Source organism: Pleurodeles waltl, chromosome 9, assembly GCF_031143425.1.
Source record: "Pleurodeles waltl isolate 20211129_DDA chromosome 9, aPleWal1.hap1.20221129, whole genome shotgun sequence".
In the NCBI taxonomy this organism is placed as follows: Eukaryota; Metazoa; Chordata; class Amphibia; order Caudata; family Salamandridae; genus Pleurodeles; species Pleurodeles waltl.
In genome coordinates, this window is record NC_090448.1 from 787,315,353 (window position 1) to 787,331,757 (window position 16,405).

The following is a 16,405-nucleotide window of genomic DNA, read 5'->3' on the forward strand; positions in this document are numbered from 1 at the left end:
GATCACAATGTGCAACTAATAGGAAGTCAGGCACGTCACATTACAAATGCCACAACACAGACACACTAATTGTACAATATCTCATTGCAGAGGACGATGGCTCTCCTGGGAATATACCTGTCCTGGACCTCCCTGATGACATGGATGACGAGCTGACAAACATCAGCCAGCAGACCCTCCAAGATATCCTTGGAACACTCCAGACCCCACCTTCAGTCACAAGGGGGAGCACAGAAGTAGCAACCATCACAGAGGACCCATCCACCACCCCAATTGTATGACCTGCCAGCTCCAACCCAGCTGAGGACTCTGATGACACTGGCACCAGCTTTTGAGAGGACTGTAGTTGGAGTACAGCGGGAGCTGGCCAAGGAGGTGCGGGTGGGGATGCCTACCACAGTGATGTAGCTGCTATACTTAAGAACCAGCAGCTCCTCCTTGCTGCAGTACTGCCCTTAATAGCTCCACAGTTGGCAGCTACCTGGATTTCTGACTCCACATCTTCAAAATCTGAAGTGTGTGTTGCCCCTTCAAACCCACCACAACCAAGGGCAGAGGAGACGACACACACATCAGAAGATGAAGACGTGGAACAGATCACCTTCACCCGTAAGAGTACCCGGTAGTACAAGTCCCTGCCAAATGGGCACTTATATCCTAGGTCCTGTGCTCGTTAACATGCCAGTCTAGCAAGAGCTGCTCACATGCACTGTTCTCCAGCCCACTGTTTACCTTGACACTATGCTCTGTGATTGTCTCTCACTACCTCATTGGCAATTCATGTTCCTCTGCAATGTATGACACTTCACCCCAGCATGTCCAATGACATGTCCCACTGCACCTGTGTAGTATCACAATAGAAGGTGTCACACTAATGGACTCACAATCCTGGACTATGTAAATATTGCACTACAGCACTTTCAAATAAATAGCACTTACACAACCACTTTGTCTCTGTGTAATGTGACACAACAACCGTGTAGGAGATTAGTGATGTATGTCACATGCCAATGGCAATGTCAATACAGCTGCTTTTAAAGATTGTGGGCTGATAACAATGCACTGGGGTCTGGACTGTATCATCATCTGCGCTTCCTGAGGGTTATTGCTGACGTAATTAGAAAACTAACAGTATAAAGCTGTGTTGGACAGAAAAAGTCCGCTTCAAGGGATGTTTAAGCAGAAAATCAATGTGTTCAAAATTCCCTTCTAGACAATCTTTATGTATGTGACATCTGACTATAAACGTTCATCACACACACCCACCATACAGCAGGAATGGATGTGTACAAGTGTATGGACAAATATGTAACCTGGGAGTGCAATGTAAGAAATGATAGGTGTGAGTTATGCATACAATACTACATAAGATTATAACATCACTCACCTTATCAGGTTTCACATGAACATCAGGCTGCAGGCAGACGTACCACAGTGCCCAAGATTCCAAATCAGGTCTCAAACGATGACAGATTTAAAAAACACATCCAAACTTAACAACACGTTGGGAACCATAGTAACCTTGAGTGGTGGGTGCAATGGATGGCAGATGCATGGAGAAGTAGCTTTGGTGTAGCTGCCAATGTGACAGCTCAATTGGAATTGGGTAACCATGTCAATAATGGGATTTGGATGCAGGATGGAACACAAATGCAAATTCTAAATTGACACTGTTCACTCATGCCAAGGCCCTGATCCCCAAGCATATGACACATACTGTAAAGGAGAACCTAAAATTTTATTTAACAGTAAAAAAGGATACTAAAACTAGGGGAAACACCTTAACTAACCTAACTACACATTACCCACAACTGGCCCTAACTACCCTAATCTAAACTTACTTATCACATTTAACTAAACACTCTAAATATCAACCCCCCACCCCCTTATATGACGGGGCACACATAGGACAACATGCACTAACCTAAGCACATACTATCTTATCCTAAACAAATATATATATTTTTGGTATTTATTTTATTATATTTTATTGTTTTTTTTTGTTTGTTTTATACACATAAACCCTAAAATCATCCCCCACCCAACCACAAAAAAACACATGTTAAAATGTAATACCCTCCACCCCCAACCCACTTATACTAACTAAACTAACAGCCTATTCTAACCTAACACTAAGCCCCCTAAGCCCACTAAATCTAAGAACCAGGAAAGAGGAGGGAGGGGAGGGAATCACAGCTGAGGGTCACAAAGTTACAAGTTTGCACTCCGTAGGATCTTCTTTATCCCACGCAGTCTCCTGCTATTCCGGGACACCTCCTGCTGCAGCCTGTCCATCCTCCACAACATCCGTTGCATGTCTCGTCTCATGTTCATAAATTCGGCATTGTCTATGACTGCAGAGGGGTTGTTTGGGTGCCACTAGTGGATGGTTGTGCTGGTGCCATGCTTGGAGGGGGAGGTGCAGGAGCTGCTGTCTGTGGGCCTGGAGCTGAGGAGGTAGAGGGACCTGCAACAGTGGCTGTCATCCTGAGTGTGACTGTCGTTGGAGCCGTTGTGCTGGTGGTGGTGGCTGTTGTGGGCAAGGATGGCTCCCCTTGGGCAAATGCCCTCCAGACCCCTGTGGCTCTCTCATGGCGATAACGCCGTGCCATGTTGCGGAACCCAGAATCCACATCTAGAATGTGGCAGTAACGCATTGCCTGCCTCTGGAATTCTTGGATTTGATTGGCATCCATGTTGGCAGCTGTCAAAATAGAGAAAGCCAAACATAAGTGACATCATTGTGTGAGACATCTACTGATGACATTCTAACACTTCCTCAAAATTAGCTTAAACAGTCCAAATCACAGCACAGATCATAGGTTGTCCCTGAGGAATTACATGCCAACGCAGCCTGCACATCTCCTATATAACAGCACAGCAATGCTCAAAAAGGTGTGTACCTACTTAAATGATCTGTGCATCATAGTTCTGCCATTAGTCACATAACAAATGCTGCAAGTACTCCACATGTGACAGGCCAAATAATGAATATCTTCAAGGCCCACAAGATCCAGGATTTGTAAATGGAATTGCCAGGACGATATGCAATTGCTAATCATGAAGGGGTATCCTAGTTTGGAACAAAGGAATGTTGGAATGGCATGTCTGTCTTCTACACTGGGATCCTCACACCTAGGTACACATATTTCATAATCCTAACCCTGTGACTCAGGGGGTGATGGACATGCAACTCATGCTTTCAAACATCAAGGACAAGCAGGAAGCTTTGGACAGCTGTCCATGGGTTTAGTCAGTCCACCACAAGTAAGGAGGTCTGCCACCTAGGATAGACTCAAACATTGGACAATCACATCCACATTTATGTTCCTAATTGCGGACAATTGTCAACATCATTTGATCTCACTTATACCTTTCTAAAATCAAACACATAGATGTTAGCAACCATCTGGGCTTGAGCTGCAAGCACACCTTTGACATTCTAATCAAGTGCAACATAAACGTAGCACAACATGTGGAGCTAGATGCTGCTAGGAAGTCAAACATACAGTCCTACATGTTCATTAATTCACAGGGAGGCTCAAGCCTGTGGGTAATACTTTGGCACCACAGGTCTGTATGAATCAGGGTATGACTTGCTGACTATATCATGAACATGGCTACCTCAAAAATTTTCATTGTCATAAATGTAGCAACAAATATCACCCTGTTCACCTGCCCATGCCTACAGCGCAGCACTAGAACACCTAAATATGACTCTCCGCCACTGAGTGTACTATTCAAAAATGGAACAGAATGTAAAAGTCCAGGCAAGAAACACATCAGATCATGTGCCAGCACATTATACCTTGTTATGGGTCCAACACACAGGAGGCAATCACACAACATCTGCAAACACAACACAGAACTAACATATCAACACTTACTCGATATGTTTGGGTCCGCAAATCGAGCCACTTCTCCAATTGTGCAGGGGGCTGGTCCACCTGTAAAACATGGAAGGGTGAAATGGGCTCAATGTCTGCTCACTGTACAAAACTTGGTACAAAAAATCACTGTGTGTGTGACATTTTATATGATAGTGCAGCATTTCAGGCATGTACACACCCCAACAGACATACTACTGCAAGCATGTATTGACACTGTCACTCCAGTGAGTGACAGACACACATATGCACACATGCACTGGCCCTAACAATCATGGGGTGACAAACACGATTACTCAATTTTGTGCTGGATTATTCATAGAGGGCACTCCATTTCTTCTTTTGATGTTATGAGACATGCAAAGCCACATTCCTGGTGCACTGCAATACCAGTCACTCAGGTATTGTAGCTTGTGCATCAAGGGACAAACAGTTACTGTGTCATGCTCATGTGGGTTGAGTTTAGCTCATGAAGTATTATGCTTTCTATGCTCCATTATTTGTGGGCCTGTGTTGTCTGTAGGATACATATGCCACATTGCCAGTGTACTCAGAGCAGTAAATGGCCCCTTTGACACCATGATGGCAGGGTCCTGTGTGTTACTTGATGACAAAGTTACGCTAAACATGGATTGCCCATTTATCTAAATCAAAACAACAAACAAACATATGCAGCCAGTGTCTAATTTGATCATCCATGACAGAATGCATGGGCACAGGTGTAGTCATTGCACCTGAAATGTGTTACTCATGGCCCTGTGTACCTATATCAGGTATTGTAAATCACAGGTAGGCACATTCATCAAATTACATTAGCCAAGTTGGGTGATCTTTGGTAATACAACGAACTGACACTGTCCCCTAATTTAAACATGGTTTAGCAAATGTCCTACTGTGGCAATCTTGATGAGCTAGGTCTCAATTTGTATGCACCTTGAGAATAACCGAAGTCACAGGAATGGTGGTCTGCTTATCTTATATTACAGACCACAGAGGGTAACCCAAACAAACCCAAAATGGACTGGGTGAAAGTTATCAAAAGTCTACAATGCCCACTTGGGAAACTAACCTATAAACAAAAACCCATTAATAAAAAGCAGCATAATAAGTTTAGAAAACACATCATTAATTAATATATGACAATTAGATCACATCCAAGACTGTAAAACTCCCCTATCACAAAATATACAGGACAGAATAAAGTGCTCAGAGTAAAGTGCACGTGGTAATAAGAAAAAGAGGACAGAAAAGGTCCATCCAATCAATACATACATTCACAAACAAACAAGGAGCCTGTTGTATCAACTTTCTCCGCATTGAATCATTAAGACAGGAAATAATCAATCCTCAATATAGTCCAAACAAAATATTGCATCCAGGCTCAAAAAATTATCGGCATCGTTTTGACCCATCCAAATCTCGGGCTAAATCCGGGCTCGCATCAGGGTCTTCTTCAGGACTAGAACAATAGGGTTTTTGATCCCAAATGTATACACCTGGCCTTCATCCAAACGATGTCACACATCACATCAAGGGTTCACCAAATGGTCCTCCTTCTGTTCTCATTGAAGTCGTTTAAATCTACAATATTACCTTGAAAAAATATACATTGGGATGTGTAAACAGCGTGGCGGCCTCAATACGCTTCTCCCCTTCAATGAGGTCTGCTGATCTTATACACCCATGTCTGTGATAGCCTTCATACTGAGAAATTAACTATTGTACATATGCTGCACTAAATCAGCAGGGGTGTACCAAAGGTAAACTAGTAAAATATTTTGGGGGTCATTACCAGATTGGCGTTAAAAGGCGCTTACCGCCGTGCAGAAGACTGCCAATACACCGCCGCGGCCGCGGAATTCCGCCACAGCTATTATGACACACATATCGGAATCCGCCGAAATTCAGACACCCACACAAGTCCGCCACAACAAAGGTCAGTGATAAACTGGCGAAAATAAAACCTCCATCTCGACGCCAACATAAACACGCCCATGCTATTACGACCCATGAATCCACGCGGCGGTCTTTCAACTGCGGTATTCCATTGGCGGTACACACCACCGCGCTCAAAATACACACACATCTCCAAAACACCACCACATTGGACAATTCCAAATACACACACCTGATACACACACCACTCCCATACACTCAATACTATATAAAACATACACCCACATCACCCACAAACCCCTACGACCAAAAAATCACGAACGAAGGCCAGAGAGAGAGCACAGAATAGACAACCCCACCACACAGAGGCACACAACACCATCACCCACACAACATCCACGCACCAAACACCACACACCACTACACATCACCACACTCATCACCACATACACCACCCCACACATCATCAACACCACCCCATGTCACGCCAAAGACACCCCCGGTTTTCCGAGGAGGAGCTCAGGGTCATGGTGGAGGAAATCCTACGGGTAGAGCCTCAGCTATTTGGCTCACAGGTGCAGCACACATCCATAGCCAGGAAGATGGAGCTATGGAGCAGAATAGTGGACAAGGTCAACGCTGTGGGACAGCATCCAAGAAATCGGGAGGACATCAGGAAGAGGTGGAACGACCTACGGGGGAAGGTGCGTTCAGCGGTCTCCAGGCACAACATCGCGGTTCAGCGGACTGGCGGCGGACCCCCACCTCCTCCCCCACAACTAACAACATGGGAGGAGCAGGTCTTGACCATTATACATCCAGAGGGCCTCGGAGGAGTCGGTGGAGGAATGGACACTGGTAAGTCAAATCTTAACTATCATATCCCCCACCCTACCTGCATGCTATCACACCCCCCACCCTCACACCCTCCCCTATCACTACAACTCCTCACTAATGTACTAATAACACAAACCACACAGCCCAACACCAAGCCCTCAATGACACAACTAAGCATGGTCACCCCTCACCAAAGCATGCCCACTGCACATACCCAGAACACCCCCCCCAACCATCATCAGACACACCCCCCCCACAGGAATGCTTGCACTGGGGTACACAGTGAACTACACACACACATGCAATAATCATGCACTTATGCCCCTGCAGGATCACGAAGGACCGTCACCACACCGGAGGGTCCAAGCAACTCCACTCCACCCACAGAAGAGGCCCACAGTGACGATAGCAGCTCTGCCCTACTGGATTCGAATGACCAGCTCGGACCATCGTGGGCCTCGGGACAGTCGGTTCCCCTTGCACAGGCACAGCCCAACACTGACCTTCCACCCTCTGGTAACACCAGCACAGCACCCACCCAGCGGGCCCATACCTCCCTACCCAGGACACGTCAATCAGCGATGTGTCCACCACTACAGGGAACCCAGGATAACCCACCACCCCAACAACAACAGGGACCTGGGGGCAGTGGTAGTGGGCACACGGTCCAGGGGACGGAGGCACAGGAACACAGGGGAACTGGGAGGGCTGCTGTGCGACAGGGGCAGGACAGGCCAAGGGAACCCACTATCCACGAGGCCCTCTCCTCCATCATGGGAGCATATCACCACTCCCAGGAGACTATGGCGACGGTACTGGCCAAGTTTCAGGAGACCCGGCGCCTGCAGGACAAACTGTATTTGGGCTTCAGGGAGGAGCTCAGAACCATCAGCTCCGCCCTGGGCACCATCGTAGGGGTGCTGAAGGACAAACAGCAGACCTTGAGGGACACCGTGGCACTCCAAGGGGCCCCTGACACTAGCCAGGATGATGAACTGCCCACCACCTCCGCCGGCGCTAGTGGACAGGATGCCCTGCCACAGGACTACCACACCAGCACCCCACCCCCTGCAGACGGACAACCACCACTCAAGCGGTCCCTGAGATCCAGGAACAGGACAGAGCACGATGGCAAGACCCCCGCCAGGAAATGAGACCACCCTGATTGTCCTCCCACTTTCCCACATTGTTACCCTGTCCATACTTTAACTGCCCCAGCTCCACTTCCTTTGCCCATATGGGCAGTGCACTTGTGTGACCAATGGACTGGACTCTGCCATGGACATTCCTCCACCGTCCCCCATCACCATAGTACAACCCCCCTCCATTTTTGAGCACTTCAAAAAAAACCTTGAACCACAAAAAAATCTGGAGTCAGTCTGTGATTTGGTAAAATGTATTATCAGTGACAGTGTCAAAATGCGTTTCTAGTTGTAAAGCCAACATACCTAGGTCACACATCACAAGTCCTTGAAGGATGCAAGCAGATAACACACGTTGGTAACCACACCTGTGAAACCGTAAATGAAAGGTACAACTCAGTTACCAAATAATGCTATGAAATTACACACAGGATAGAGGAAGACGTGTGACAGTGAATGTAATGGTAAAAATGAAAATGTTCTCACCTGTGTGTCACTGGAAATATTGCTGTATGACTGACTCCCTGTTCTCGTTGTCTTCTTCCTCAGCTTCCTCCTCATCACTGTCCACAGGCTCCACAGGCTCCACAGCTGCCACAACACCGCCATCTGGACCATCCTCCTGCAGAAAAGGCACCTGGCGTCGCAAAGCAAGATTGTGAAGCATCGAGCAGGCGATGATGATCTGGCACACCTTCTTCGGTGAGTAGAATAGGGAACCACCTGTCATATGGAGGCACCTGAACCTGGCCTTCAGGAGGCCAAAGGTGCGTTCGATCACCCTCCTAGTCCGCCCATGGGCCTCATTGTAGCGTTCCTCTGCCCTGGTCCTGGGATTCCTCACTAGGGTCAATAGCCAGGAAAGGTTGGGGTAACCAGAGTCCCCTAAGAGCCACACACAGTGCTTCTGGAGTTGACCCATCATATAAGGGATACTGCTATTCCGCAGGATGTAGGCGTCATGCACAGAGCCAGGGAACATAGCATTTACCTGGGAGAAGTACTGGTCTGCCAAACATACCATCTGTACATTCATTTAATGATAACTCTTCTGGTTCCTGTACACCTGTTCACTCCTGTGGGGGGGGACCAGAGCTACATGGGTCCCATCAATAGCACCTATGATGTTGGGGATATGTCCAAGGGCATAGAAGTCACCTTTCACTGTTGGCAAATCCTCCACCTCAGGGAAAATGATGTATCTCCTTACGTGTTTCAGCAGGGCAGACAACACTCTGGACAACACGTTGGAAAACATAGGCTGGGACATCCCTGATGCCATGGCCACTGTTGTCTGAAAAGACCCACTTGCAAGGAAATGGAGCACTGACAGCACCTGCACGTCAGGGGGGATTCCTGTGGGATGGCGGATTGGTGACATCAGTTGTGGCTCCAACTGGGTACATAGTTCCTGGATAGTGGCACGGTCAAACCTGTAGGTGACGAGTAAATGTCGCTCCTCCCTTGTCAACAGGTCCACCAGCGGTCGGTACACCGGAGGATTCCGCCATCTTCTCAATTGTCCCAGCTGACGGTGCCTAGGAAGGACAACAGCGACCACAGAGTCAACAAAGTTCCAGGTATGTACCCACAGATACACAGAACACGACACCAAACACAAAACCCTTCCTGTATGTGTGTTGAGTGTAGGCCTACCTATGTGTGACGCAGTAGTAAAAGAAGCCATGTGGGCCCCTGAAATGGCGGATGCCTGACCTCTAAAGTGGGACAATGGGATTGTGAGGTAACTGCGCTGGCGTTGCACACAGTCGCGGTAGGCGGTTGTAGACCAAGGCACAATGCTGCATTGGTTAACATTGGACCCTATGGGTCCCAGGAGCCAATGAACAGGTGCGCCGGCGGTGATGATACGCACCGCCGCGGACGTCACCGCCGTGGACGTGACCGCCATTTTCTATCTGTTCAATCACTCGATACCTGACCTTTGACAGGAGAGGACCTACACTGCAAGTGCTGCTGTGACCTCGGTCTGGAAGCGACGATGGTTGCTGCGTCTGGGGAAAGGGCCCCTGCCTTCACTGCTCAAGAGTTGGAGAAACTAGTAGACGGGGTCCTCCTCCAGTACACGCTACTCTACGGTCCTCCAGACCAACAGGTAAGTACACAGGGAGCACGTTGTATGGGCTAGGCGTGGGTGGAGAGGGCTGGTTGTAAGAGGGAAGGGGGCTGAGTTCAGGGAACATGAATGCATGTGAATGTATGTGCCACACGGCAAGGGTAGGGAGGGGGGACACTTACATCGACGGTGCAGTTGGTAATGACTTCTCTTCTTCCCTTGTGCATGTCATGTAGGTCAGCGCCCACCAGAAGAAGGACATTTGGCGTGCCATCGCCAAGGAAGTCCGGACCCTGGGGTCCCACCAGAGACGGGGCACCCACTGCCGGAAGAGATTGGAGGACATTCGCCGCTGTAGCAAGAAGACGGCGGAGGCTCCGCTGGGGATGGCCTCCCAACGTGGGAGGGGTGCCCGTCGCACCATGACCCCCCTGATGTTCCGGATCCTGGCGGTGGCCTACCCTGAGTTGGATGGGTGCTTGAGGGCATCACAGCAGACACAAGGGGGTGAGTACAACCTCTTTCTGGGTACTTGGCGCGCAGTTGAAGGGCTGGCTGAGGGAGGAGGGCTGTGAGTGTACCTAGGTCAGGCTAAAATACGTAGGCTAGGCCCCTCCGTAATGCAGGGCATGTGGCACTCCACCCCACCTCAATAGTGGCCCAAGTACAGGTATAGATGCCCCTGTGGCATCCATGTGTGCAGATGTCCACCATAGGCATGTAGGCCAGATCCTTGGATTTGCTTCTGTAGAGGCCAAGAGCACGGCGTAGTGCAGGGGGCTGCTGTGTCTGTATTGTCCGCCAACGGTAGCGGTAATCCATGCACTCAACCTGTCTTTCTTCTATCGTCGCCGCCCCCTTTTTCTGCTCTCCCTGTTCTTATGTGCATCAGCATCATCAGGCGGAGGTACAGTGGCACCGGGGCACGAGGGAGCTGCATCCCACATGGCCATGGAGGGCCACACCACAGACTCAGAATGCACCAGTGGGACAGAGAGCGAGGGGAGCTACACGTCGGTCACCGGATCACCATCCAGCGACACGGACTCGTCCGCCCATGGGAGCTCCCTTGTGGTGGCGGCACCATCTGTGCCCCCCACTTCTACAGGTACATCCGCCACCTCCCCTACCAGCACCGCCTTCCCAGCAGCCCCTCAGCGTTCGCCCCGTGCCCACTCACCCAGGAGGGTGGACATCACCTTCGCCCCAGGCACCTCAGGCCCTGCCCCAGTTACCCCTGTTGCCCTCAGGGAGGAGGCCATTGACCTCCTCAGGTCACTCACTGTTGGGCAGTCTACCATTGTGAATGCCATCCAGGGAGTAGAAAGGCAGTTGCAACACACTAATGCATTCCTGGAGGGCATTCATTCTGGTCAGGCTGCCCATCATCGAACCCTGCAATCTCTGGCCTCAGCACTGATGGCAGCCATTGTCCCTGTCTCCAGCCTCCCCCTTCCAACTTCCTCAACCGAGACCCAATCCCCTGTACCCCGGCCTGTCCCAAGCACACCATCAGACAAGCATGCATACACCTCAACACCCAAAAGTAGCTCAGGCAAACATAGGCACCACACAACCCACAGGCACACACACAAGCATCACCCACATGCAGACACAGCAACATCCACTGCCTCCACTGTATCCCCCTCCTCGTCATCTCCCTCCTCCCTCCCAGTCTCGTCTACACTCTCACCTGCATGCACTACATCTACAGGCACCAGGACTCGCACCAGAACACCCAGCACAACACCCTGCTCACCTGCACTCACCACCTCCACTCCCATTTACACGTCCCCTGTGTCCTCTCCCAGTGTGTCTATGACGCCCCCTCCCAAAGTACACAAACACGGGCACCCACACACCCAACATCCATCCACCTCACGACAGCCTCCAGTACCTGCACCTGCACCCAAAACAACTAAAGTGACACCTCCTACAACCACCTCCTCTTCCTCCACTCCCAGACCCCCTCCAGCTACCCATCCCAGTGTTCGTCAGAAACTGTCCCTCTGCAAAGTTGACCTTTTTGCCCCCACCCCTCCAATTCATCAGTCCCATCATAGCGCCTCAGCCAAAAAGCCTCCAGTACCAGTGGTGCGTGTTCAAGGTGTGTGGAGTGCACCGGCTACCAGGGCAGGCAGTGTTACACGGAGCCAAGGCACTGGCAGTCCACCCCCTGTAAAGGCTCTGAAGTTGGAAAGTGGCCGACGGGACCAGGTGAAGACTCCTGGAGGCAAAACAACTCACAGGGGTGCCAGGGGGATTGCAGAGTCAGCTATGACTCCTCCTAAGGTGGTGAAGGGCCAGAAGAAGTCTGCACAGCCTGGTGTGAGCATCACGGCGGAGAAGGGCAGCATCCTTTCCGGCGGCCGGGATGCCACCGCCAGTACCGTCGTCACTAGTCAGGAGACCACCACCAGAGTCATTGACAAAGGAGGGCCCAAGTATCGTCACTGGTCAGGAGACCACCGCCGGAGTCATTGCCCAGGAGGGCCCAAGTATCGTCACTGGTCAGGAGACCACCGCCGGAGTCATTGCCCAGGAGGGCCCAAGTATCGTCACTGGTCAGGAGACCACCGCCGGAGTCATTGCCCATGAGGGCCCAAGTATCGTCACTGGTCAGGAGACCACCGCCGGAGTCATTGCCAGGAGGGCCCAAGTATCGTCACTGGTCAGGAGACCACCGCCGGAGTCAGTGCCCAGGGGGGCCCAAGTATCGTCACTGGTCAGGAGACCACCGCCGGAGTCATTGCCCAGGAGGGCCCAAGTATCGTCACTGGTCAGGAGACCTCCGCCGGAGTCATTGCCCAGGAGGGCCCAAGTATTGTCACTGGTCAGGAGACCATAGCCATTGGCATTGCCCAGGAGGGCCCCGGCAGCCACAGCCCCGCTGGGCAATGAGGGACCATCATGCCACACACCAATGCCCAGTCCAGAGACCGCCATGGCAAAGCACCGCTGAACAGACCAGTGACCGCCATGGCAAAGCACCGCTGAACAGTCCAGAGACCGCCATGGCAAAGCACCGCTGAACAGACCAGTGACCGCCATGGCAAAGCACCGCTGAACAGTCCAGAGACCGCCATGGCAAAGCATCGCTGAACAGTCCAGAGACCGCCATGGCAAAGCACCGCTGAACAGTCCAGAGACCGCCATGGCGAAGCACCGCTGAACAGGGCATGCACCGCCGAACAGGGCATGCACCGCTGAACAGGGCAAGCACCGCTGAAGAAGGAAAAGACCGCAACATCAAGCATTGTTATCCCATGTGTAGCTGGGACAGTGACGGGACAGGAACTGTCACGGGGAGACTAATCCAGTCTGGGCACCATTCCCCCTCCAGAACCAGTGGAGACTGTCATCCACTGCCTCTGTCCTACACAGGATGAAGCACTCTGGGCACCAGTCCCCCTCCAGAACCAGTGGAGGCTGTTATATACTTGTGAGACTGTGGCTTTGCACTCCCCAGGATTGAACAGTGGGCAACCCACCCACTGTATAGACTTGAGAGACTGTGGCTTTGCACTCCCCAGGATTGGTCAGTGGGCAACCCACCCACTGTAAAGACTTGTGAGACTGTGGCTTTGCACTCCCCAGGATTGGTCAGTGGGCAACCCACCCACTGTAAAGACTTGTGAGACTGTGGCTTTGCACTCCCCAGGATTGGTCAGTGGGCAACCCACCCACTGTAAAGACTTGTGAGGCTGTGGCTTTGCACTCCCCAGGATTGGTCAGTGGGCAACCCACCCACTGTAGAGACTTGAGAGACTGTGGCTTTGCACTCCCCAGGATACATCAATGGGCATGGAGCCCCGTCGTGGATGTGGCGTGGTGCTGTAATCCGGCTGAGGTGCCCCCCCTTCCCTTCCCCCTGAGGTGCCTGTTGTTTTTCTCTCTGATGCCCCGGCAGTGTTCTCTCCGTTTGTGGACAGGTATCTTGTGTGGGCCTCGCCCATGCATTTTTGGACTAGTGGTGCACGGACATTGAGATGTGCATATCTGCACTGCTTCTCGTAATGTATATACCTTTGTATGAGTTTATATCTATCTGTATATATTAGACACTTGTATTTTGATACATTACAATGTTTGAACAGATTTCGTTTTGTCTTTGCATTCTTCCGGGGGGGTTGTGGGTTGTTACTGTGATGTTTGTACATGCATTGGTGTGTGTGTTGTAATATGCGAGGGTGGGGGTGGGGGTGTTTCGTGTGTGTTCCCCTGACTTTTGCCTCCCCCATCCCCTATGTCGTAGGTGCAGTACTCACCGTTGTCTTCGCCGCCGCCGGCGATGGTCTTCGTAGATGAGTAGGAAGAGAAGGGCAGGTAGGATTTGTAATTTCGGCTCCATAGTGTCCTCCTTCCTCGTGGGATGTGTTAAGGTGAGCGTTTTCCCATTGCAGAAACTGTTTCCGCCGTGTTTTTATCCACGTGAATCCGCTCCGGAAAAGGTGGCGGATTGGCGGGTTGTGATACTATGGGCGGTACATTGTCTTCCGCCTGTCTGTTGGCGGTGACCGCCGCGCTGCCTGACTGTACCGCCGTGGCGGGCGAAGTCTTAAAGTGGCTGTCTTTGTTGGCGGTTTCCGCCAGGGTCATGATTCCCTTTTTTTGTCCGCCTGCCTGTTTGCGGTATTACCGCACCTTTAACACCGTCCGCCAGTGTTGTAATGAACCCCTATGTCTCTTTAAATGTATGATGGAAGCAGTCAGGGGTCCACTGCACAACATCATGCAAATAAATACTTTGTGATCATGCATTCACCAAGTTCAGGGATCACATGATGACCTATTAAGTTATGAACATTGCTTGGCTATAAAGTGACACAGATGGCAAATGCATCAACTCTGTACCAGCAATTGTGCCCAAGGCAAATTAAAACACACAGAAACAATGAACATAGGGCCAGGTATTTTTTTTTTTTAAATGTGTAGCATTTGCTTCATGTTTTTACACTACAGCTATGGAAAGCAGCACCAAGCATTTAGATATTATCCTGTGTGCATTACTTTGGTATCCATTTCTAATTTAAATGCTGCACAAACCAAGTCAAAGTATCAGCCTAAGATATTACCAGTGGTTATGAAGAACTTTGTACATATGGCCATGAATACAGTTCAGACATGTATTCCAAATAATTGGGGACTACATTCATTCCTTGCTTTAGCAAGTGAAATACATCTCATTCCTGGTACTCTCACAGGCCATGAACAAAACATATGTATGACCGTATTACCACCAACTATTGACGTCAAAGCAGCACTAATTTACAGGATCAAGTTGTGTTTTGTAAGTCTGTGCAGCTTTTGCACCAACAAATGACGATAATGTGTAGCAAATATTGTATAAATCAGGGCCACTGTATATTTAACTTGCATTCCACATGTCCACAAACATTGCATGCAGCATGTAAACAAATCTGCTACTGTCACTATAGAGCATTTAAATGTGCACAATAGTATGATTTGGACTCACCAACAGGGCCACCAATCACCACACCCAGGTGGTCTAGCAGGTCTTGCTCTGTGGCCACAAGGTCGGTCCAGCGATGCTTTAGTTGGTGGTCGTCACTTTGCCTGTTAAATATTCTCTTCAGATGGAACAGCACCTTGGACCACCTGAGCCTCCTCGCCTCCGTGTGATACCCCTGTTTCACCCTGCCACCAGCCTCTAACATCAGGGGAAGAAGTGGCACACCAGCCAAATGAAAGCCCCCAGTTCCTCCTCATCCATTCTCCCAAGACGTGGCCTTCCTAACTTGACAAAAATAATAGGAAAGGGTAAATAGGAAAATCCAGGGAAAGGAGGTAGGAAAATGAAATTTAATGAACCCACAAACAGCCCAACAATACCCCAACTAACAATACCCACTACACACTCCCAACAGTACAAAGACAAAATTAGACACAAAAAATGACAATAAAACACTTACACAGATTTAATGAGACAATTACAAAAACAACAGATGACAATTGGAATGGCACACAGGAGACAAAAGCACAATTTGGACAGACACAACTCTTAACACAGCCAAACAGTCTAGAAGAATCAGACTGCAAAGTGAAAGTGAAAGTACACCCACTGTACCATTTCTGTAAACAGGATATCCTATTACATCACTTCCTGCCTCAAATGCGGTGCGTTTCTATTATGATGCGTGAAAATTTTATGACGCTTACAGCCTTCACGTCAAATTATTTTGACGCAAATGCTTACAAATTACCCCACATTCAAAGATCAATATATTTTTCATGGATAACAAATTTCATGGGGTGCAGTGTTGGAATTACTGCTAGGGACTAATGGATGTATATTGGCTGTGAGGGTCATTTTTCAACGCATATGGGGCAAAATTTGGCGCATATGTGTCTTTTTTTACGCATGTGCGTCAAAATATCTGTCTTTAATTGTGTTTGTGTCATTTTTCTCATTTTTAACGTACTTGAAAGATGTAACTATACAGAGATAGGCTGTTAGGGCCTGCTGTGTGTGTTCCAGTGTTTGGGCACATGTGGCAGGCCACACTACTGCCGACTATAATACTCATGTTGTTGTGCCGGATTAG